The sequence below is a fragment of the Mixophyes fleayi genome, chromosome 2 (assembly GCF_038048845.1).
Source record: "Mixophyes fleayi isolate aMixFle1 chromosome 2, aMixFle1.hap1, whole genome shotgun sequence".
NCBI classification, from domain to species: domain Eukaryota; kingdom Metazoa; phylum Chordata; class Amphibia; order Anura; family Limnodynastidae; genus Mixophyes; species Mixophyes fleayi.
In genome coordinates, this window is record NC_134403.1 from 164,801,307 (window position 1) to 164,828,199 (window position 26,893).

Here is a 26,893-nt window from a genome sequence, read left to right on the forward strand (position 1 = left end):
GCCTTCAAATAGATGGTGCTATTTTGTTTTTACAATAGCTATTGAAAGGATTTCTCCTCTAATTAGAAAGTGTAATGCATAATCAAAGACAATGAATGTCTGTGATCTGCATATCTTAAGTTGGTTTCCTCACAGTGTCTGTTCAACCTAATTACTTCCCACTGGGCTAATTGACCAAATGTTTTAAAGTAAAAAAACAGCAACTTTTATCTGAGGGGAAATCATGGTCATTTCTTTTTATCAATTTAATATCGTTAAAATATACAACATTTTGGTGTGAATATATACATCTTTAGCTACAGGTGACGGAGGAAGATATGTTTAACCCATCCCTACACTGCACAATTTTATACAAATTAATTGGTTTTCATTGAAGTGCCTGACAAAAGCTTATTAATATAAAGCTCATAAAATAACCCACTGAAATGTATGGAAGAAGGTTTTGTAAAGCAATTAGATCCTTTTATAGTCATCTCTTTTATTTAATGGAAAACAATAAACAATATGTCATTATAATCAACAACTTCCAGTGTAAATTATTCACTGTGTTCATCTTTGGAGTTATTTTAGTTTGTATATGTTTTTCTGCAAATAAGAAGCCAAATCACAACATTATCCAGGTTTATGTACTGTGACTTCCTCTGGAAGGTTGAATCTGATATACCTGTATCTTTTTTAAAAACTATCTAATTGAAAATGTACTAAAGAAGCAAGAGCATTATTATATTGGGTTCTATGTATCAATGGAACTATGAAAAGAGTTGTACATTTCCACATTTTTCTCCCTATTTATCTTCAGAAAACCACTTTGTGGTGGTCCATTGTTGGGGTAGAACAGGAACATGCATGCATGGTAATGCTATTATTACTATATGTAGCGCCACTCTGCATGCAAAACAGAGCATGTAGTTTTTAATTTTGATATTTAAATAATACCTTTAAAGCATTATTGATGTAGCACAAAAACTTTAAGCGAAAAACGCTATATAAATACATTTATGATTCTCTGAGAAAAGTAATCATATATCAAACAAAAGCTATTCAAGTCAACAAATATATTCACTAAATAAGCTAACTAAAATTAAATATTATTGATTACCAAGTTGAAAATATCCTCACATTTTTAAACAATATTGTGTTAGTGCAAATTGCAATTCTAGAAAATTTATATTTGATTTCAATTTATTTAATTGCAAATATGTCAAATTGATCTAATCAACATTGTGTGACAGAGCATGAAGCAAAAAGTTGGTGGAACAGAGGAACACTTAGAGCATTCAGTAGTTGCAAAATACAAACAAAATAACATTTATGAAAGTGAACATAGAGCAAAAAAAAAGTTATTTAAGTCAAGACAGCTACTATTGAACATTATTGAATAATGATTATAAGTACTATTCAGTGGAAGATTTCACATTAAATGAAATTGTATTTGTGTCAGTTGCAGAATTTAATACCATAGTTTAAGCATATCAGTTTACCAAGTTTACAATTATGAAATACTAACAGAAAGTAAGAATGACAAACTGACACAAAAATAGAAAACTTATTTACGTAACTTTGATAAAGATGGTGCATAAATGTTTTGAATCAGCATTTGGAATGCAATTCAAACAGCAACCCTTTATGTTGTAACATGCATACCTTTCAAGGTATTCTACAAATGTAAGAGACTGGGGCACAGATTGCAATTAATTCAATACTCTACAGTCCTTATATAACTTACTATGTCTCATGGAAATATATATATATATATATATATATATATATATATATATATATAATACTAAAATTAGACAGTAGATGGCAGTAGTACTGTATCTAAATATAAAATGTGAACTGTGTGTGCCATTAACACTACCTATAAAGCTTACATTATAGAAACAATACATAGCCTATTTCAGTCTATTTCTACATAGTCTCCAATAATTTTATTCTAGTCTAAGTCTATCACATATCTAGAAATGTGAAAACATTAACTTATTTTATCTCTCTAATATATGAGATTTAGACTGTTAAAAAAAACGAGGTTTAATTAATTTTACAAGTGTCAGCATGCTCCCTCAGCCATGGATAAACTGGCACTAGTAGTTCTACAACTGCCTGCATATGCTGGACACGCTGGGGCTGTGTCCCTTTATGACAAGCGAATCTCACACTGCCGGTTTTCCTGTTATAGGATGACCAGGCCAATCTGTCACAGCTCAGTCCTGCTTTTGCACACTGCACACGCTGCTATTCATCATCATCTCATCAGCATGGATCTTTGCCTCAGGAATTGAGTACCAGCAACACATACACCTCCTCACTGGTACATTGTAATGCAGACATTGTATTGATGTATTGGTAATTTGTAAGAGAGAATCTGCACACAGATAATAACATATTAATCATACTTACCAACTTTCTGTTGGTCAAATCCGGGATCCTGCGGAGGAGGTGGGCGTAACGGGGGGCGGGGCTCCAAAATGGCATCATTTTGGACCCCGCCCCCATGACCGGGAATCGCGGCGTTTGGGACTTAATTCTGCCCACTTCACTAGGAAGTGGGCAGAATTATCCAGATGCGGGAGATTGCCACATTCGCCTGGGAGCCCGGGAGACTCTCGCAAAATGTGGGAGTCTCCCGGACATTCCGGGAGAGTTGGCAAGTATGATATTAATTAGTCTATGTCTTAAGGAGCATCTTTATTACCACATTCCTAAGGTTTTGGCTACTGTGAGTGAACAAACTTGGGAAGGGATAGGCAGATGTAGTGAAGTGAGAACAAAAGATACTTTGTTTTTTAGAATAGGAGAGACACATGTAGAGCAAGGTCTGTCTCATTCCTTGTCACTGGAGGGCAAAACTTTGGCCACATGCATGTTGCAAAGCCTCCGTGAACTTGGTTGCATTGTGGACTCACCCAAAATGGGATGTGATCGGACCTTGGCCCTACCACATGGGTAGATGAGTGAAGAACATAGCTCAGCAGCTGGGGTGAGTATTGGACACAATTGCCATGAGGAGGCATCAGAGAGCTTGGGCAAAGCGATGGTGATAAATAGAAGTATGTACTGCGCAGTACTGTGAACCCCCTGGTATTGATGCATAGTGTTACATATTTTGTATATTGTGTTTAATATATACAGTATATTCCCAATTATAATGTCTGCTGGAATTGTGTTATCAGAATGAGGAATTATTTGAACACAGAATGTCCCTATATCATCTTTCTCTACTTGTTCCTCCCTATCCCAATCTTCATAAAATAATCTAGAAAATATAAAAAGAAGCGTGGACTGAGGGGCTATATCACATATACTTGGAATGTACCTAGGTATATGTTAAGTTGAAGCTCTTGGAGTAAGTCTGTCAAAAGGGTCTCCTATGACTATGTTTTCTTTACTAGTTGTTTTAGGTGTGTTTACAAACACTAGGGGCTAGATTTAGTAAGCTGCGGGTTTGAAAAAGTGGGGATGTTGCCTAAAGCAACCAATCAGATTCTAGCTGTCATTTTGTAGAAAGCACAAAATAAATGACAGCTAGAATCTGATTGGTTGCTATAGGCAACATCCCCACTTTTTCAAACCCGCAGCTTAGTAAATCTAGCCCTTGATCTTGCCCGAGGTACAAAAATACTTAGTTACATCTCTGTGTCTTACAATAAGTTATTGATAGAATAGTTACACCGCCCCATAAAATAAAAGTCTATATACAGCCCTGCATAAAAACTTGAAACATGTTAATAATAATACTGTCTAGTCACTGCACAATGATGTATTTATTTGCTAACCTATTTTGATATGACTTAAGGAATCATGGTTGCAAGTGTTTAATATCTGTTCCTTTATATGGGTTTTTGGAGAAATCCTATATTTATCTATGGTTTTAGTTTAGTTTTTTTTATATATATGTATATCTATTTATGAATTATCTAGTATATAGATATTTGGTTATTCACTTATTTTGTCAGTATTTGTAAAGCTTTTTAATTGGTTTGATTCTTGTGCTTAGCCACTGATTAAATAGCCATCCAGAGATAAAATGCATCAAGTGGTCTTTTATAACATGTTCTTCCATTGAGCCTTTACCTGGACACCACTATACTGAAGATCTTTATACTGCATATGCTATGTGGAGATCTGTGTGCTTGAAAGAGATCCATTGAATAAATGAAACAATATAGCACATGGAATATGAATACTCCATTCAGACTTCTATTAAGCACTGCAATCACAATGCTGTGGAGATTTTTGACTAATGCAGAGCAGTATAAGTGTGTTTTGTCATTATTGTTAATGAATTAGTAACATTATTTTCCCATACAAAGATATAGGACTTAAAAGTTTGGAATATTTTTGAGTGTTTTTTTGGATCTTTATGGCAAGACTCTTTTGAGTGCTATGGACATCCGCTAAATGATGTTTTAATGTAGGCTGAGTTTTATTTTATTGCATTCATTTAGTTTTTATTAATATAAGTATTTTATTTATTATTTACTAAAAATGTTCAATATTAATTTAGCTGATTTTAATTTAGTCTTAAGTTAAAACCATTGTTTCTTGATGAAGGTTATGTTTTAGGTGTATATTCAGTATTTACTCCTTAGGACTGATATAATATTAGCACCATTCTTAATTACAAAAGTAACATTCCCTGCCACTAAAGTGCCTGGTTTGTTAAACAATATATATATCCTGTATAACCTGCAAGATAACAATCTCATATCCTTGTACTATTAAAAAATGATGGGATTTCCCCACCTGTATGCTTTAATAAACAGCTACTATGTCACTTTTATTTGTGTCCACTGCTACATACTTTTACTATTAGCAACTTCCATTCCATCCAATCTGTGGATCTACTATCGTCATATGTGCCCATTGCCATCTCCTTGAACTTTTAGTATGTTTAATTAAACTGCCATACGGTTATCTATCTGGAGCTAGTCTGCCAATCTTTTTCATTTGTGTCCAATGTTATCTTATTCTAATAATAGAAGGAATTGCATCTTTTATTAAACAAATATCTGAAACAGACTGTAAGGAAGAGAAACAGCATGTTTTCCATTGCACTGTAAGACAAATCCATCTAACATTGTATGTTACATTTTCACCCTGTCAGCCTACTGCAGCTTTTGGACAATTTTGCTTAAAAAATTGTTCAAAGGATGCACACAGGTATTGTTTAGTGATTCATTCTCATGAGGGAAATGTTAACTGATGACAGCACTGAAAAGGACACAAAGTTTTGGGGACGGCCCCCTTATTCAGATAGATGACCACCCCCAAAATGTTGTGTTATTTTGTGAACTTTCATCAATAAACATGCCCCTCATGTGTCTAATCCACTAACTAATACCTGTGTGTAACATTTGAACAATGTTTTCATGCAAAATTTTGGAGTTTATTTCTATAAGTTATACAAAAAACAGATATTAACACATTACATTGAAGTGTACTGTGTTGGTGTGCAGCTGAAAAAAAAATACACCAAAATACATAAATAAGTTTTATAACACATAAGACATATAGCATATTATTATTATTATTATTATTATTATTATTATTATTATATTATTATTATTATCTATTAATTATATGGCGTCACAAAGGGCCTGCAGCGTCGTACATAGAGCATGAAACAAAATTGGACACAGCATACAGGACATTACAAAATCAAAGTGCGGAATAGTTCAGTAAGTTATCGACCTAGTTGAGCATAGGACAAAACAGGACACGGCATACAATATGACATTATACACTATACATCATGCATTACACTATCATCATCATCATCATTTATTTATACAGTGCCAACAAATTCCGTAGCACTTTACAATTGGGGACAAGCATTGTAATAGACAATACTGGGTAATACAAAAAGAGGAAGAAGGCCCTGCTCGCAAGCTTACAATCTATGGAACAACTGGAGCTGGATACATTTGGTTAAGTCTACATATTTTATTTCGGTCCAGCCTGATAACAAAGATAAAAGTGCTTAGTATGCTATATGATCCAGTCATACAACAATGGGAATGGTTGAGGAATATTTTAAGCTTGTCTGAAGAGGTGGGTTTTCAGAGAACACTTGAAGGTTTCTAGACCAGAAGAAAGTCTTATAGTGAGAGGGAGTGAATTTCATAGACTGGGTGAAGCTCAAAAAAGTCCTGTAACCGGGAATGGGGGCATGTAATGAGAGTGGATGAGAAACACAGATCTTGTGCAGAATGGAATTGTCGAGTTGGGAGATATTTTGAGACAAGTGAAGAGATCTATATTGGTGCAGTTTTGTTGATGGCCTTGTAGGTTAGTAGAAGTATTTTATATTGTATTCAGTGAAAAACAGGCAACCAATGTAGAGAATGACAGCATTGTTCAGCAGAGGAAGCACGATTTTGCAAGGCAAATCAATCTAGTAGTTGCGTGCAAAATAGATTGTAGGTGTGAGAGTCTGTTTTGGGGAAGAACAGTAAGGAGGGATTTGCAATAGTCAATGCAGGACATGATGAGTGGATGAATAAGAGTTTTTGCAGTGTCTTGTGTAGGATATGTGCGTATTCTGGAAATGTTTTTTAGATGTATGCAACACGATTTAGATATAGAGTTGATGTGAGGAACAAAGGATAGTTTTGAGTCAAGGATCACACTTAAGCAGCCAGCTTGTGGGCTGGGATTTATGATCAGATTGTCAACTTCTGTTGGTGGGTTGGAAGATTATTAACTCTGTTTTTGAAAGAATGAGATTGAGTTGGCGAGTGGACATCCATGAAGAATGGCAGAAATGCAGTCAGTAAAGCAGGACAACACAGATAGCAAGAGATCAGGAAAGGATAGAGAAATTTGGTTATCATCTGCATAGAGATTATACTGAAATCCAAAGGAGCTTATTAGTATTCCAAGAGAAGTGATATAGATAGAGAACAGCAGAGAATCTAGCACTGAATCTTGTGGTACTCCAACTGATAAAGAAAGTGGATCCAGAGAAATTAACACTGAAAGATCGATTAGAAAGGTAGAATGAGAACCAGGATAGGACAGTATCTTGAAGAACTAGGGATTGTAGCGTTTGTATGAGAAAAGAACGGTGAACAGTGTCAAATGCAGCAGAGAGATCCAGTAGTATTAGAAGAAAGTAATGGCCTTTAGCTTTAGCAGTGATCAAACCTTTGACAACTTTAGTCAACGCAGACTCTGTGGAGTATTGAGAATGAAAATTCTCAATATAGATTGAAACAGGTTCTGGGCGCTGAGATTCGTAACATAAAGGTAAAAGTAAAGGTAAAAGTAAAATCACTTTATTTGGTACAAACAGGTGCATACCACGTTCCAGCCGGAACAGAGAGTATATAACTTTTAATGGCTATGATACACAATAGCGTGTCAAATGATTGCATATGCATACAATAGTACACAATAGCGTGACAAATTGTTGATACACGTAGATGTGGAGATAGTTGAGTTCTAATCAGCAACACGTCTCAAGAGTGAATATCATACAGATACACTGGTGCATGTTAGCGTGGCAAACAATAAGTATGCAAGGATATGGCAATCGCTATGTTGTTGTTGCCAGATAAGTTTGAAGTTGTAGTAGGAGTGGTTCAACCCGCTAGCTAGGTGTTGCGAAGTCCATATATAGGTGTAACAGATGGTTGTTATGTAGTTATAGGAAATGCAACTAAGTCCAATATAAGTCCGAGTTTTATGCAATAAAATTCATAAATGCAAAAAGTTCAAAGAAGACTTACAATGCAGGTGCTGTCATGGTGGTCCGGTCCAAAATGGTGATCCCTCCTGGGGTACGGGAGCGCCCTTTCCTGGGTGCTTCCATACCCCGGATGGTGATCCCTCAGCCCGTTTCTTTTTTGGAGGTGGCGCATGCGCGCTTGAGACTTCCGATCTTGGACAAGACACGGCTGTGTGCCGCCGTACAGCTGAATTGCAGAAAAAAGAAAAGAAAAAAATGGCTGCTTCACATATCTGAAGGAAGCGCGACCTATCCCGACCTCCCTTTTTTGTATTGAGAATGAAAGCTTAACTGAAGAGGATGTGACAGGTTGTTTGCAGAAAGGAAGCCTGTGAGGCAAGTGTAGTGTTTTTTTCTGAATAGTAGTAATCACTGCATGCTTGTTTAATGATAGGCAGATGCCAGTAAAGAGAGAGATTACAGATTTTAGTTAGGGGAGAAATGAGCAGAGGAGACAGGGATCTACCAATTTTTGAAGGTATAGGATCAAGATGACAGGAGATAGAGTAGGAAGATAAGAGGAGAGTAGATACCCCATCTTCATTGTGGGATCAAATGAAGAGAGGGTGTCACAGGGTGCTGGGAAGAAATTGAGCTAATTGCTTGTCGAGGAGGACAATACCATTTCTAGTCTAATCTTATTAATCTTGTCCTTGAAGTAGGAAGTAAGATTCTGATAGTAGTCAGAGGGTTTGGGGTGGGAGGATTGAGAATATATGTTAAACAGATGTTTAGATTAGATGCCTGAGCATGAATTAGAGATTATAAGTATGTTAATTTTGCAGTGTCCAGAGCAGTTCAATAGGAATGGTAGATAGAAGTATATATGAAGAAATCATTAGGGTAGAAGATTTACGCGAGTAATCATCTGCTTTACAGGAAAGTTTTCAAAGATTCTGTGTTACTTTTGGTTACCACGGCTGACATTGAAGTTGATGTGTAGTATGAATACTCGCTGGAGCTACTTGATCGAGGGCTGTTGTTAGGGTTTGATGAAAATGAGGTACTGCCTTATCAGGGGAAGGGAATGTAGAGATTGGGGAGAGAAGGTGCTGGAGAGAGGTGGAAAGCTGTTGAAGAATAATAGAGTTACTATTTCTGTGGGAATGAGGAGGCTTGGTAGAGTTTGACAGTGGAGAGATTGAAGAAGTGGGGGTGAGCGTGTATCTGATAAGGTGATGATCTGAGAGGGAGAAAGTTGTATTAAGGAAATCAGAAACTGAGCATAGTTTAGAGAAAACAAGATCAAGGCAGTGGCGAACCTGATGAGTAGGGGATTCAATCCACTGGGAGAGGCTGAGGGAGGAGGTTAAAGAGAGTAGTTTGGAAGCAGCATTAAATGTGGATTAGGAATGGGGATGTCAGAAGATAAGAAGTGGGGGAGCCATGCAGAGAAATCCTCAAGAAAGTGTTTGTGTGCTCCAGGGGGGATGGGGTGGTAGATCACAGCTACATGCATAGAGAATGGATTAAATATCCAAATAACATGTACTTCACAGATGTGAATGTAAGCGATGGGACATTTGGGAGAACTGTGAATGTGCACTGTCGGGAACGAAGTAGTTCAACCTCCACCTGCCAGGTTTCAGTTATTGCCAGATGGTTGAGGTTGTTGGTGAGATATACTATACACTATACATTCATCACTTTAAAAAAGCAACATTTCCAAAAAAGGTGCTTTGGTATGAGGAGGAAAGAAGGTAATGGAGGATAAATACAGGTCCTAAGCTTAAGTAAAAGACAGACGCATATAATGGAGAGGTAAATAAATAGGACAACATGTTCAACAAAGATAAACTGGTGTGATGAGGAGGAGTAAGAGGGTAAGACATGGGAAAATCACCTCTGAATGCAGTCCCTGTAGATGTGGTTTACCAGCCCACAGAGGTTGCATGTCATCTTGTGGGGGCAGACTGTCCCAGTACTTGGCAATTCCTACAGGGTGAGACCTTGTATTTTTTCCAAACACTGACCAAATGGCAGTTCTTACAGTTCCACAGCTAGTCACTGTAGTGGAAAAGTCTAGCACATTCTTCCAGGATGAAGCTCTCTGACAAGTGCTGGAGGCTATCCGTGTTCTTAGCATCTTTATTTAACCTGACAACGAGAAAAAACTAGCCTGTCCAGAATCTATGCATATTATCTTCCAAGTGGGAGGCTTTTGCAGATTCTCCTGAAGTTGACTTGAGTCCTACAGAGCGTCATGCTTACATTATTATTATTATTATTAATATTTATTTATAAGGCACCACAAGGCATCCGCAGCGCCGTACAGAGACAAACAAAATCACAATACAATGGGAGACAGCACAGTACAGTAAACACAGCAACTCAGTACGCTCAATGCACAGCTAGAGAGGGCGGGGAAGGGGGAGGGAGGATCCGCAAACGACGGGGCCCAAGAAGGAGGGCGCGGAAGACAGGGAGACCCCCAGGGGGGAGGAGGGAGTGAGAGTGGACGTGGGGTGGAGGACCCTCGAGGAGGAGGGCTAAGTAGCTGGAGAGCAGAATTAGAAGTGGTGGAAACGGGAGGAGAGATGGCCCTGCTCAGAGGAGCGTACAATCTAAGGGAATTCTTCTCACAGTTTTCATGTCTCCTCAGCCTTGGCAGAAGGATGTTTATAACATTTTTCCTATAAATAATGTAATTACTAGTGTATGAACAATAAAAGAGCTGAAAATGAAATGATTACAATTTTGTGTGCCGTTCAAAAATAAAACACAGACCTAGTATTGCCAAATGATAAAGCTCACAGTAGAACATATTGATGGTTTACTCATACCACTCGACTTTTAAATGGTTAAGTCATTAGAGTATATGCGCACGTACCCCTAATACCTGTTAGTTTTCTAATGGGGGAGCCATGGGATATTTACAACCACTTCCCCAATCCTACTTCCCAGCCATTTCTACTCTGACAGCCACAAGCTTCACAGTCTTGGAATTTTGCAATTGAATTGAAGGGGGTGGTCTTAGCTAAACTCTAAGGGGTATATTTACTAAACTGTGGGTTTGAAAAAGTGGAGATGTTGCCTATAGCAACCAATCAGATTCTAGTTATCATTTATTTAGTACATTCTACAAAATGACAGCTAGAATCTGATTGGTTGCTATAGGCAAAATCTCCACTTTTTCCGCAGTTTAGTAAATATACCTCTAAATCTTACTGTAAAAATACCTTATCTGTGTGCTACAAAAATGTCAAGTAATTTTCCTGCAAAATTGCATTCATATGCCATGCATCGGAAAATGATTTTATCAAAGTGCAAAAATGCACACTTTAGCTGGATTTGCTGCTATATCCAAATGAGGTCCTATACGAGATTACTTAAAAAAGGGTCAGTAATGAAAGTCATCATTTTGTATTCTGCTTGGGCAAATAGCATACTTTTATATTCTTCTGCTTTTTCTAGTTTCCTTGTTCTTTTATTGTATTTTTTTCTAAATTTTCAAGTGCAGCTCCTTCTAGAGACAGTAATGATATATCAAGAGGTTCATAGTGCAAAACCTTCATCCATCTTTCTTGAATGGGCCATACACTTTGTATGCTTTTTATTAGAAGTATGATGAGGAAGTTTACCTTTATTTATGATTTGGTTGAAATTAAAAACAGATTTTTGAAGTGTGGCTGGATGCCACAAAGAAGTATGAGTGTTTATCATTTTATTACTTTTCCCAAGTATATGGTGTCCATAAATAATATGTACTGGTCTTTGGAACACATAAATGTAATAGAAATAAATTTACCATGTTTTCTATTCTGTTTCAAGAAAGGAGCTAAATTCTGAGAATACTAACTGAAAAGCCATAAGTGTTAAAATAAGTAGTCCATTTTTACATTATAATACACAATTCATTTAGGATTCAGTTAAATCTAAAAGCCATTAATTATAATCTGGTTTACTACATGTAAAACAAGATCATTTCTAACCAAATTATATATTGAAAATGATGGAACTGCTTCTATCTTTCTGCCCCTGTGTCTATAGCTGGGTGTCTCCTGGATCCAAATATGTAAGTAGGCAATAGACAGCAGACTCTGGCAATACAAATAGGTCATTTTCAAAACATTATTACAAAGTAACTCCTTATTAGCTCTGCACTGGTACCCTCTAAGGTACACCCAGCAGACAGCATGAAGCAGGCAACTTTCTTCTCTTGACCAAATAAAATATATTTGTAATGAGGCAAAATTGTAAGCTTCACATCAAAGTCCAACTGCTATAAATCAGTCTGCAATACAATCTAATTTATCCACTGCTTTCCATACTTCACTATGAAGGTCTTCACTCAGTCCAGTGCTTCCTCTCTGCATGTTCAAACTGGAAACATCCTAGGAATACATATTAATCTATCTAGGGATCCAGAGCATGCTCAGTGCAGATTCTGACTAGACCTACATCCAGCTGTGACAGATTCCCTGTAATCACTGGGCTACTTAAGCAATGTTACACCAATATTCCAAATTCTCTAAACTGTCCTAACCGGTTGTTATATTTATATTGTAGAAATGACCAAATAAGAGACTCCATACTGCAGGCTTCTTAAGCAGTAGCTGTTTTAGTTTCAGCATACAGCTGCAAAAAACAAAGATAAAAGGTTCCACGGCTTCAACCTGTTACATATTGGAGCACAGGTACCAGCTGTGTTAGTGCTAGCTACTCATAAGGTTGGGTCACCCCTGGTGATTCCTATCACCAACAGTATCACCATACATCGCTTAGCATTTACTTGGTTATATTTACTGCATTTGATATCACCATCTGGTGATTCCTACCGTCAACAGTTCTACCTTTACTTGGTTATTTATTTTCTCCCTATGCTCTACACCTTTTTTATTGCTGGATCAATTGCATGGATTATTTGTTTACATACACAAACACACACTTGTTTGTATTGCATCGTAAGGACCCATGTCTGGGGCGGGCTGGCCCGGGGGACAGGGGGGCATCGGTCCCCCGGGCCGCTCAGTTTCAGCGCTGTTAGGGCCGCCCCTGGGATGAAAAATTACCTCATTTTGACACGAGATGCGGCCGCATCAGCGCACAGACGGCCGCATCACACGACACGCGATGCAGCCGCGTCATTAGACGCGGTCACATCGCGTGTCATGTGGTGCGGCCGCCTATGCGCCCCCCGGGCTGAAATATGCCAGCCCGCGACTGACCCATGTCTGGAACATGGTATATATGGACACCCCTTTCCTAATGTCCTGTTGGTAGAACAATCATAGGGGTATATGTAGGAGCGATTTGTCACCAGATTTACCACAAGAGATTTACACTTTAACTTTGCATAAAGCACTGACACGGACTGCAAGATGGGGAAAGTGTCATGTATTTTGACTGTCTGAGGATATCCACATTCCCGCATACATAAATTAATAAATAATAACAATGGTAGGGGAAGTTTTGTGTATTCTGGCCGTCAGAGGACATCCGCTTGCCTGATTACATTGACACCTAACCATGGAGGCTACAGCCCTGTTTAACCAATGTGCATAATTTCAACAAGTTTGATCCCTCTTTAAAGCTGTTATGCAGTACTTTATGTAGAATTTCACCCCCGACCAGTTCTGATCTTTCAGTATGAATGGCTCAGCCATGAGGCACGCAACACAGTCTCTCTTTCTGGGCACCCGGCATGACCGTATAAACCTCATCAGGTGTTTCTCCACAGTCTGGACCTCCTCTCAGTCCCAGGATTTTCTCCGTACTTCTTTGCAACTTGAAAGAAAGTAGAGTGGTCCATTATGGCTTTGCAAAATACAGAGAAAGCAAAGTTCTTCTGCCTAGCAAAACTGTGTGCTACACCTCCCTGTGGAAGCCATGGCTGGGCACTGGTCCCGTGTTGCCAGGTCAATACACCACCTCACTTCTGACATGGAAGTGTCAACCAAACGCTTGGCCATTTGTCCCTCTGTCACGGGGGATTTAATTTGCCAAGATCAGAAACTTGGAATGGCTCTTGAAATTGGAAGACTAGCTGAATTCAAAGGCAAGATTTTGTAAGAGATGGACTTTGATCCGGATGGTAAGCTGGAAATCTTGTATGTGATTTGACTGTTACCTCAGTCATTTACATATCTGTTCCTTTTTAGAACCGGCACCGCTACAGAGTGACAGGTCAGATACTGAGCAATCCCCTGTGACAGAAGGACAAGTGGTCAAGCATTCAGTTGACACTTCCATATGAAGAGAGACAGTGTAGGGATCTGGCAGCATGGGACCAGTACCCAACCAAGGTTTCCACAGGTCAGTGTAGCACATGGTTTTGTTATGCAAAAGCACTTTGCCTTCTTTGTATTTCACAGCGTCCTAATGAACCGCTCTGCTTTTTTTGTGCTGTAAATAAATGCAGAGAAAATGCTCAGAAAGACGTAACTGCATGGCATGCCTCATAGCTGAATAATCAGCACTGGAAGGTCTGAACTGGTTGGGGGTGAAGTTCTACATAAAGAACCACACCACATAACTTGTTGAAATGATATGCATTTGTTGGCCAGGACTGTAACCTCCATGGCTAGGTGGCTATATGCGGGTGTGAGGATATCCTCAGATGGCCAAAATACATGAAACCTCTCCCACCATGCAGTCTATGTCAGTACTTTGAGCAAAGTCAAACTGTAAACCTCAAGTAGGAACTCAGGTGACAAACAGCTCCTACATATACCCATATGATTATCCTGTTGACAGGGCATTAGGAAAGAGATGTCCCTATGTGCCATGTTCCAGGCATCGGTCCTCATGATGCAATAAAAACAAGTATGTATGTGTAGAATATAAAATTAAATAGTGAAATCCAAAAACAGCGCTTCACTTTTACTAGCAGCCCGCTACAATTCAAGGGGAATATACACAAGTTCCCAATAAATAACAGGATATATATAATATTATGAAAACCTACAGGCGTTAATAAATATTCTCTATAAAGTAGATGATGTAGAAAAAATATAGAGGAAAATACTTAAATTGAATGATGATAATCCTCCAGTTCTTATTTCTCACAAATTATTCATGTAGTCATGAAATAGAGAAAAAAGAACAACATAGTGTGATACAGTATAAACATATAGAACGATGCATAGTGTTCTAATATATGGAAAACAGAAGATCTTCTTTTATATGTAGACGCCCCCTTTGGTGGGGTACTCACAAGAGTCAGATGAATTTCAAGCCCATCAAATTGTATTTTTTTCCTTCCTTTTCATACGATCTTTATACTTGGGTCAGTTCCATTGACATACATCATAAGTGTTTCACCAGCAGATAGACAGAGTATTTGGGCAGTTGGTATAATTCCACAGGGTTTCCAATTTGGTCACAGTGTAGAACAGCCAGAAATAAATATCCATTCAATGGTGGAGATATGGTAAAATCATCAGTCAAACAGCTCCAACATGTTTCGACCTAAAATGGTCTTTTTCAAGGTGCATAGTAGACTGATCTTTCCTGTGAGCAATTTATATTCAAATCCTCCAATGAGGGCGTGATCTTAATTAAGCTAGTGAAACATATTGATAGTCATATATTCTAAATACAGATGATCTGTCTAATACATGAAAAACATAGTCAAGGGTACATTATAAATGCAAAAGATAATTCTTTTTTTTTAAAAAACAGAAAAAATACATGAATATTCTCAAATCGAACTGCGCGATGTCACTTCCAGTTTGTGGGCATAATGATGTCATATCCGGTTTGGTGATATTTACCCTTAAATTATTCGCAGTGTATATCCCTACAAAGTGGATTCTCTATTCATACATTCTCCCAACATGGTAAAGATATACATAAATCTCTCATAAATGAGTATATATCGACAAAACATGCAAAACAGCGCTACATCACTTCTGGTTAATAACATTTCCGGTATTGTATCACAGATTGAAACATGCAAATATTTATATAATAAAACTTCTCTATACAATTTCTTTGTTTGATGTATACATAAACATAAGTATTACAATAGATCATTCTTCAGATGAAAAGACATTAATTGCGTAACGTCACTTCTGGTTTGTAGGATGTACTAACATTATATCTGGTTCGGCGATATCTTGCATAAAGTTATTTGTATTAAAAAGGTAAAAAACAATCAATAAGACATCCTATACATATATTGAACCAATACAGAACAATCAATGGAGCATATATGAATAGCGCTATGTCACTTCCGGTTCTCAGATTTTGCCGACGTCATTTCTGGTTTTGTTTACATTAGTTGTCATAGAAACCGAGAAAAGGAAAAAGAAAATATATACATAATCAGAAGCCACAAATGATGATATGGCATCCTACAATAACAGTAAACATCTCAGATGGATAATAATTTCAAGTAAATACTAGTTTAAGTCAGAAATAATTTTAGCTCAAAATCCCTGTTTAACCCTTTGGGGATAAGGCTGTCAAGTTTGTAAATCCAAGACATTTCTTTTCTTGCCAATAAATTATCAATATCTCTAATTTTCCAGTTACTCTGTACAGAGTCTATGGCCATGAAGAAAGTTAATTCGGAAGGTGAACAATTATGTACATTTTTAAAGTGTTGGGAAACGGAATGTGGGATTAAACCTTTTTTGATATTTCTTACATGTTCACTTATACGAGTTTTTAATGATCTTGATGTTCTTCCTACGTATATGAGACCGCATTTGCAACCCAATATGTATATAACATTTTTTGAATTACAAGTAAGAAAATGGTTGATAGGGTATTCTTGTTCATTGATAACAAGTTTAGTGAATTTGCTTGTCTTAGAATTTACTACCTTACAACCTTGACACATTATAGAAACCTATAGAAACCTTTACTCACAATTTTGCCATTCATTATTTTACTTTCAAAAGTACCTCTTACTAACTTGTCTTTAATGTTAGGGGCTCTTCTATAAATAAAAAATGGTTGTTTTGGGAGTAATTCATGAAGGATTTCGTCTTTTTGTAATACGTGCCAATGTTTCCGGACTAACTTCTCTATGCCTTTAAATTGGCTATTATATCTCGTAATAAATGCAGTTTCATAATTTTTCTGATTATCTTGATGATTCAGTAAATTATCTATTTCTTTTTTGAGTAGAAGATCATGTCTATCCATTTGTAACATTCTTCCCATTGCTTTCTCTAGATGTTGTTGACTATAGCCTTTCACCTGAAAGTTTTCTTTCATATCGTTCATTTGTTTATTTAAGATATTAGGATCAGTACAATTTCGTTTGAGTCTAAGAAACTGACTATATGGAATCCCATTAAGCCAAGCTTCATGATGTTCACTGTTCTTGGAAATGTATGAATTACAATCAGTGGGTTTTTTATACCCCATAGTTTGTATCACTCCATTATTTACATAAATCTGTAGATCTAGAAAGTTGACTATAGTTTTACTGACATCAAAAGTTAAATGGACATTCCAATCGTTATTATTCAGATGGGAACAAAATTTCTCCAAAGAACTCCTATCTCCACACCAAAAAAGATGATGTCATCTATATACCTGAACCATGACACCAGGCCCGCTCCAAGGTCACCAACCTGGCTTACAAATGTATGTTCCCAATGAGCCATAAATAGGTTGGCGTAACTTGGAGTGAACCTGGTGCCCATGGCTGTGCCCGTTTTTTGCAGGTAATAGCTGTCTTGAAAATAGAAATAATTGTTATGGAGTATGAAGTGGATACCATCAAGGATAAAGGATTTGAGAGCATTGCTCAAATCCGCTGAATTAAGAAAAAGCTCTATGGATTGAAGACCTCTCTGATGTGTAATAATCGTGTATAAAGAGGTAACATCTGCTGTGACCAAAAATAGATTATCATCACAAACCATACCATCAAGTTTACGTAGAATGTCCCCTGTGTCTTTTAAATAAGATGGGGTAGTTTTAACTATAAGCTGAAGATGATGGTCTATGAAGGCTAATAGATTAGAGGTGATACAATTGACTCCTGATATAATAGGACGTTCGGGGGGATCTATTTAATTCTTGTGAATCTTGGGCAGGATATATATATATCGAGTAGTTGGAGCTGAAATTCTAATAAATTCATCCACCTTTTTATCTAAAGTGGTGTTAGACTCATATTTATTAATGAGTGTATCAAACCTAGTTCTAATAGATATAGTGGGATCTTGTTTGAGTTTTAAATAAGTACTGTCATCTCCCAACTGGTGTATAACTTCTCCAAGATATTTATCATGATCTAAAATAACTACCCCCCCCCCCCCCCCTTGTCCGCTGGTTTAATCACAATACTCTGATCTTTTTGTAGATTTTTAAGTGCCAGCCTTTCTTTTTGAGATAAATTATTGGGCAGATTGTATTTTTTTATTTTAAGGAATTTTTTTATGTCGTCAACAAGTAATTTGTTAAAGGTCTCCACATAAGGACCCTTAAGATGTTGTGGGAAAAAAGCTGATTTCTTTCTAAATGAACATCTGGAATGTTCTCGCACTTCTTTATTGGCATTTAGCTTATCTTCTGAAGATTCTGGTGTATATTTTTCATTTTTTTGAAAAAATTTCTTTATGGTAAGTTTTCTAATAAATTTTTGGATATCCAAAAAAAGTTCAAAAGAATCAGGGGAAACTGTGGGTGCAAATTAAAGTCCTTTGGATAAAAGGAAAATTTCACTATCATTCAAAACTTTCTTACTAAGATTGAAAATGTTTGAATCGTTAGCATCTATTGGAATAAGAGAAATTCCTATGTAAGTATGTATGTGTTTGTGTGTGTGGGTGTGTGTGTGTCTGTGATTGAAACCTGCTCATGCCCTGCAATATAGGCTCCATCCCAAACAAGGTAAACAACCTAAAGGTGTGTGATCACATCCATCTGAGGCTCAGTAGGGAGTGCAGACAACTCACGCAGGAACCAAGAAGATGGTTCAGTGGGCAGGTGAGGAGATGGCTCATTGAAAAGGAAAGTAGAGGGCTCAGAATGAGGCTTTTATGTGTCTTTCAGGAGCTCTGAGACAGAGGAAGAGTTTAAAACTGGGAGTATTGGGCAGCTGATGGCTAGTTGTCAATGTTTAGCGCTCTGTCTGGGGGAACGTTATAGTACATTAAAGACACTGGATACTGACATTATGTCACTTATTCATGGTTTTAGCCCTAATCAGTGGCACCCTAGTGATCATCTAATATGCCTAATGTTAGTATTGGCCCTGCCTATCTTTGAAGAATGTAGCCACGCCAAGTGACCACAGTGACTGGCTAAAGAGGGAACCTCATCAATTCAGGGATTGGGTATTTTTCTTTTCAGCCACTAGTGAAGACTGAGATAATCAGAAATATATGTTTGAATTGAACATGTGACTTTTTATGTGTTTTGATCAGGAAGGGCATGTGTCCAAGAAAAGTCATTGGGAACCCCATACATGCTTAGCAAACCACACAATTGCTCTAATTATTTAGTTGTTATGAATGCATGTTTGCAGTACCTCCTTGTTCCACAGCTCCTTATTCATTAAGGGTAATGATAATAATTAGAATGCTGTTATAAATAGCACTCTCTTACTTTGTATATCTTTTCCCTCCTATCAATGTATCAATGTCTCTGGCACTTTCTCAGTGTCCATTTGAAAAAATATAAAAAGTATTGTAGATACTGGAAAATGATGGTGGGGAAGATAATATGGGTTATTTATGAAATTTAAAAACAGTAGACTTACAGTACAAATGGTTTATCAATATCATGTTTCATTTTTTGCACTAATAGGCCTGATGTTCTGAGAAGTATAAGGAGTCTGCAGGCCAAAATGGCAGCATCTGTGGGATGCAAACGTTTGCATATTCTAATAGGAAGAACTAAGTGCCTGTACATTTCCTGAGACCAATAGTTGATTAAATATAGTGAACAAAGCAAAGAGAGACCAGATGAGAAAGCATGTGATACTGCCATGAGCCTTGGCACAGGTACAATGGGAGGTATGAGAGGTAACTCATAGCAGCCTTTTCATGCATATGGTATGCCAACACACAGATGCTCATGCACTATGAAAATGTTGCATCTATAAATATAACTGAGTGACAATTTAATGTTAGATTATATTGATGATTGCAATAAAATACCTGAATGCTTTTAAGAGAATTTCCTTAATGATTTCAAAAATGGAAAATGATTATACCTTGGAAAGATTCAGAAACAAAATTCATTCATGCAATTTCTCTGACTACATACAATTTAAGGATAAGTCCTTCATTGTGAACTCTTGTTGGGGGTGCACCTACACCTACATGCTGTTGTGACTACATTGCAATGCTTTCTCCCAACGCAACTGGGACAAATGATTTGTTTCTTATAGAGCATGAGCCCTATATTGAGGCCCATTGCTTGTGCTATCCAGGGCCTAATCAACCAATAGGCTGATCAGGCTACAGCCTGGAGCGCTGTGTCCTGGGGGGGGGGGGGGGCGCAGCGCCGGCACTTTAAAAAGCATATTTTCGTATATAGTTTATATATTTTTTTGTAAATGCCAGCGATCGTCAGCGATCTCAGTGATCAGGTCGCCCCTCCCCTCCCCTCCTCTTCTCTCCCCTCCTCTCCTCTCCTGAGTGTAGGCAGTATAGCCACTGCGTCCTCACTTCCCTGTCTGAACAAGCGATTAATGTGCCTGGCTGTGGATCTGAGATTTGCTTTTTTATTTTGGTCCATTGCAGCTCCCATACCCATACCTGAAAGCGCCGACGAACACTGTGCACTCACCACAGTGACCAGATGACAGTTATTTGCCACAGAGAATCAGAGCACTGATCTCCTGCCCTCCAGCCCCAGGGAAACAATGTGAGGTGATACCTAACTTTAGAATTATCTAGCTCTACAGGGAAGGATTCATTATCATAAATACCCTGTAATTCAGCAGAACATCCATGTTGAACTTAGGGGATAGGAGGGATGATTTAACCAATATGACATTAAACATTACAATAAAATATACCCTGATATTACAACAATAAATTTTCTTGTTTTGTCCTCCCATTTTTTATCATTATTTTCCAATTGCAGTAATCAGTCCTGGAAAATAAGTAGGGGAATGTTAACTGCCCTTTGTGTAGTAGTTAAAATCAGATGCGCATTTTGGGGGGGAAGTGCCTGTTCCCCGAAAACCCTCCTCCCAGCCCTTGAATAGGGTGCTTGAGGAGCCAATCCCCGTGAACAGTATACTTCCTTCGATTACAGAAGGTGGCCTCTGATCTCTCTCCCTCCACTGCTGTGTGTGCCACCCATCTCTCCTCCGCTGACTGCATGTGTGATGGAAGCAGGATCCAGTGCAGACATCAAGCTACAGAAAAAGGTACTTTCAAAGTATGTATAAGTGTGTTATAACTTAATAAACTATATATTTAATTGTCTCACTAATTTGTCTCATTAAGAAGTATGCTAGGCTTCTCTGAACAGCAGCAGTGAAGGATTTGTGTTTATGTAAATAATAATAATATATATACAGTGGTGGAAGTGGGCCGGTAGATGGTGGTATGCCATGACGCCACTTCTACTGTTTTCATTGTAAAACTATTCTAAATTTCCACTTTGACCACTGTATATATATGAATTGGTGGTGAGGTGGGGAGTTGGGGGAGGCAACTGGTGTATTAGCCTAGGGCGGCTGGAATCCTTAATCAGGCCCTGGTGCTATCACTCACAGAAGATCATAGCCTTGATAAAAAATGGTCACAGATTGGAGACTAGTTGTAGTATGCTGATTAGATGGCCTGCATATCCCTAGGCAGATGGAACATTTAAGGATTACCTCCTATCAACTCCACCCCATGTCATGCAAGTATAGTTTCTTATGCGTCAGTGGCAATTTTCTCTTATACACCTTAATTATTATCACTATTGGCTGTGCATGAAACTACGGTTCCAAGTAGTGATAGGCTGCTAGCAGAGTATTCATCTTACTTTTGGTCAGTAGGCAAAGGGTAAAAGAGACATTCATTCAGAAACAATCTTGTTTAAATATTTTAAGCCCATTATGCCAGTATGTCTATCTTGGAAGCTCATCCTCTACTCCTTTATTATCTCTTTTATGTTCCCCAAATGGGCCTGGCTATCCCCAAATAAATTCTTACTGCAGTCCTAAACTCCGCATTGTGCCTGGATGCAAAACAAAGTTTTACTGTTGTGGAACAAGATATTTGAGTGAGCCTAAAAGGATACATATTGCACATTTATCATGGACATACTTAGTTTAGTGGGTGGCAGTAGAGCCCCTTTACTCTTGCAAAATTACACACATTCTGAGGTGACACCTTTACTGGCAATGGGTGAGCGAACAGGCCACAATTTAAGAACACTTTATAGGCACAAAAAACATTAATGTGTTCAAATGTGACACATGAAATAACACAGTTCTGAAGTACCTGCTCAAGACATGAATGAGGTTTGAATCATCAGGAACCAATGACAGAAAACAGTAAATGCTAAATTAATTAAAGTGGTGGTCCAAAAGTAATAATAGGCTGGATTTTCCGTTTTTTCATTATGCACATTTCTATGTTGAATCACAATCCCTCAGTGGCCGCACAGAGGGGCATATTCAATTGACGGCGGGATTGCCGAAAATCCCACGCTCCAAAAATATTACCGTTAATATGGTAATCCTGCGCGTAAAAACCGTTTACTCGCTGGATTTCAGCTCGCAGCTCAGGGAGCTGCGAGCTGAAATCAGGCGCGATATTACCGTATTAACGGTAATATTTTTGGAGCACGGGATTTTCTGCGATCCCGCCATCAATTGAATATGCCCCAGAGAATTTACATGGTGGCACTTAATACAATGAAATACAATCAAATTTAAAGGGTCTTAATTTGATGATCCACTTTTGCTTGTCCTATGTGAAGACAATCAGTAGAAAAATTAAAAATAGCTTAGACCGTTATAGGAACTATCACATTTAACTTGACATAGAAACTAGGTAGTATTAGACTTAGTGTTTGTTATGGTAGTGGAATTATCCTTTAAATATTAAATATAGAACAGGAAAATAAAATACAGATGAGGAACATTTTCATGGTGCAGAATATTTTCACATTTACTATATAAAAAGCTTAAACCACGTAGTACATAAAATCAGATATACCACAGCTAATCGCTATAATGTAGCTGTCTCCTTATTATCCACGAGCACAAGCTGCAAACATCAGTGATTCAAGCCTCGCTCCAACCAACATGAATTTTGTCATAGAAATTTGCCAGGAGGGGTGGCTTGGTGCATTACAAAATGGGTTCCTATAAGATAAATTAAAGGCACAAGTGTGGGATAAATTACAAACATTTGTTTTGTATTGTATATATCAGACTCCGCCTCATAGTGCTGGAGATGGACGCCTCTCTCCTCTCACTCACGTCCCATTGCCTAGCAACAGGACGCTCTCCCGGGTCCTGGTGGCTCAGCGCACTCATGCGCAATACCCTTGCATCCCGTTGTTAGGAAAACAGGACGCTGTTCTTCTCAACCTGTCAGCGGTCAGTTGTGTTCTGACCGCCAAGACCACAGGATCCAATCAGGAAGCACTACCTTTTAGTCAAAGCTCACTCTGGCACCATTAGGGTGCCAGAGTATTGGTTCACCCTGCTCCAGCATTCCTGTATTGTACTATTGCTATTTGTTTCCTGATTCGGCTTTAATTGACTTTACCTGTGGATTCCGTTTGGTACTGCTCTGCCCGTTCTGGTTTTGACTCCTGACTCATTAATGACTACTCTCCTGGCTATCTCCATTGTACTGTGTTACCGTTGGTTTGATCCAGACTGTCCGACCATTCTTCTCTTATCACTGCACTGGTGACTATCTGGGAGAACCGTGACCTGCGCACCTCCTTGCGGGGGGTCCCTGTTGAACATTGGAGATGCGTTAGACTCCGCACCTCTTGTTTAGTTGCGCTAATACCAGTCAGTGATAATTCCAGTGTTAACGACGTAATTGTATACTCTGGCCATGAGCAGACAAGAGGAACCCTCGGCCCGTGAAGTCCTGTTACTTCAGGCCCAGAGAGTGATCATAAGTCTAACGAGGCCCAGCTACTGCAATGTACCCAGGGAGACGTCTCTTGTCTGGACTCTCTACAGAGTTCTTTACCTGTAAAAATGGCTGGCCCAGCTCTAACAGCCACTACCTCTGCTCCTACTGCCACCTACAGTACAGTTTCCGCCAGAAGCCTACATATTCCTCCACCAGAGAAATACGTTGGAGACCTCCAGAAGTGTCGTGGCTTTCTCAACCAGTGTGTCCATAGTAAATGACATCATTGGTACTGTAGCTGTTTAGGGCATTCGGATGTTACAGAGGACGCTGATTTAAACCTTCGGACAAACTTCATGTCTGATATATGGTAAGTAGTGATTTAATTACTGTTGGGATTACACTCATAGTTATTCTCCTAACGTTTCAAACCATGTCGGGGTTGATAGCTGCATGGTAATGAGTACCACCTATTCATTCACTTTGCCAATTTCTTATTGAAATGTTTTAATCAATTTATAGTGATTTTTCAAGTACGATTTAGCCTGATGAATCCCTTGCCTCTCTTACGCCAGGCTCATTTGGGTAATGCCAAATAAAAGAAATTTCCTGTCATTGACAGTGAGTATAAATGTAACAATGTGCACAAGCGGTGATAGCACAATTCTTAAGTTATTGTGCCTGCAAGCTGAATGTTTTGCATTCATTCAAAAATATTGGGAGAGTATATTTGAGACTCCTTTCACTGCACTCTAGTCAGAGCACTCATAGGTAGTAATGACGCTTTCATTCTATAAAATTGAGCTGTGGTCTCTCAGCAGTAGTCCCTATTGCTAGTATTTTATAGTAAGAGGCTGAAATAAGTTTTGCAGCAATACAATAGCAAGCTTAGCAAGACGTCACCTGCATTAAATTGCTCCCCCACTTCCACAAAATATGATGTTTGAACTAAAGTAAGTCAAACTGCAAAAAAAAAAAGAAATAAAAAAGACTGTATCATGTAAATTGTATATGCTTACTACATTTTGTTTTGTATGGGACAAATATTGTGTGTGATACACCATAAATAAAGTACAGTATTTAAACCATGTTGATATATTTGTTCAAAATGAAAGATTTGCTTTTGCATGGATATTTTCTGGAGATTGTGGTCCATTGTTAGATTTGAAGAACACTTGCAAATGAGTGACAACTCACTTGGCGCGTCCAGCTATCTAACATACTTTGTCTGTATTCCTGCTTTACAATTCAGAGTATAATTACATGATACTGGCAGCATAATCAGTTGTATTACTGCATTTCCTTCTACATTAGGTAAAGAAAAACCTTGTATCATAATATGGAACTCCATAGACTTGATGGACCTTGGTCTTTTTTTCTTAACCTTACTAAATATATCACTATGCTGCATTGATAATATTCTTATGCCCTGACACAAATTTCAGTTTTCAGAACTGAAGAACACCCAGGTGGGTTATCTTATCATTTTCTCTAGACTTTGTTGTTGCCTTAGCATTTAGCAAGAATAGAACTGCCTTTTATTGCCACAATAAATATGTTTTATGCATCTGAGTAAATATTCGACACAGTCGTATAAAAGGTAACAGTTTTAAATGGCATATAAATAGTTTCTAAAATATAAAAGGTTTTAAAGTTTTAGAGTAAGTCAATTTGATTTTGTGCCGGTATCAATAAATGAGAAAGAGAAGCATACTGTTTTTTCATTCCCAATCTCCTATCCAGGGGTGGCTCCCACGTATTACTTATGATGTGGCCTTTTTTGTGTTTATTAATCGCTTTTTCCTTATATAATCTTGATTTTGTCTTTACTCTTACTACTCTTTGCAATGTTCCGTGAGCTCTGCTCAGTGTTCTTTCAGGACTTTGTCCTTGTTGCTATATGTAACCACTGTTGAATTGTAAGTTTGGATTGTTTTTGTCTATGCTGTAAAATGTATGCATCCTGTTTCACAAACATGTATGTTATTGTTGACATGTTTTAAAGAAAATAAAAAATTTAAAACCTCAAAACATTCTTCTCACAGTCCGAAGATAGGAACCGCAGATAGGAAAAGTGTAATTTCATTTAACAGAATCCTGTCATAATAATTGTATCTAGCTGATAACACTTTGTTTTATGTTGTGTTTTTTGTAACTGTTAGCAATTCTGTATTTAAAATTATTTGTAGAATTTGCAACTTGAGCCAAATATATGCCCTGCAAATATTTGAAATGTCCATTGAGACAGCTGTATTTAAAACCACACTTATGATCACTTTTGTTACTATTTAAGTTACAAAACTTACAGAATGTCAAGATTTACAAATATATGAAAAGTGAATGCTTATACATCAAAATCTAGTAACCAAATATAAACGTTTTAGAGCAATTGATTATTTTATATATACATGTTTATACATCAAATCCAAAAGTGGGACAATTTGTAAATAAAGAGGGAAATTGAGGTTTGGGTCATAAAAAGGAGCTGCCTCTCCAATATAAAGACAGTTTGAATGTATGCAAGTAGATGGACGTTATTTTGAAGAGAAGGTTCATCAGTGGAACAGGACAGAACTGGGACATGATATGGCCTGTAGTCCCATCACAGGGGCGCACAGAGGATTGTCGGGGGGGGGGGGGGGGGGGGTTCCTGCTTCACTACAGCACCGCCGCGGGCGCTTCTTTGACAGTGCCGCTGCTGCTGTATAGGACAGAGCAACTATAGTGGCCATTTAGTTAGCGCAGGGGGGGGTTCTGGAGACTCAGAATCCCCCCCTGCGTGCGCCACTGCATCAGTATGTACCTAATTCTGTTAATCTATGAGAGTCAGAAGTCTGAATTTCTGAAATGGAATATTAAATGTTATGTATTTCCATAAAGAGAACCAATAACTTTCCAGAGAAAATCAGATAAAGCTGGTTATTGTTATTCTCCAATAGATAGAACAGAACACAGTGTATATTTGTTTTTCTTCTCCACAGACTGTTCTACTTCCTATGAGCTTTCCTGGTAACTTCTTCTACATCAGGGGTGTCCAACCTTTTAGCTTCCCTGGGCCACATTGGAAAATGACGAGTTGGTTTGGGCCGCATATAAAATGCACTTACCCAACGATAGCTGATCATCGAAAGAACCATAGAAAACATAGTTAACATATTAAACTTACTTGGAAATGAAGTTAGTAAGAGTTAGGAAACCT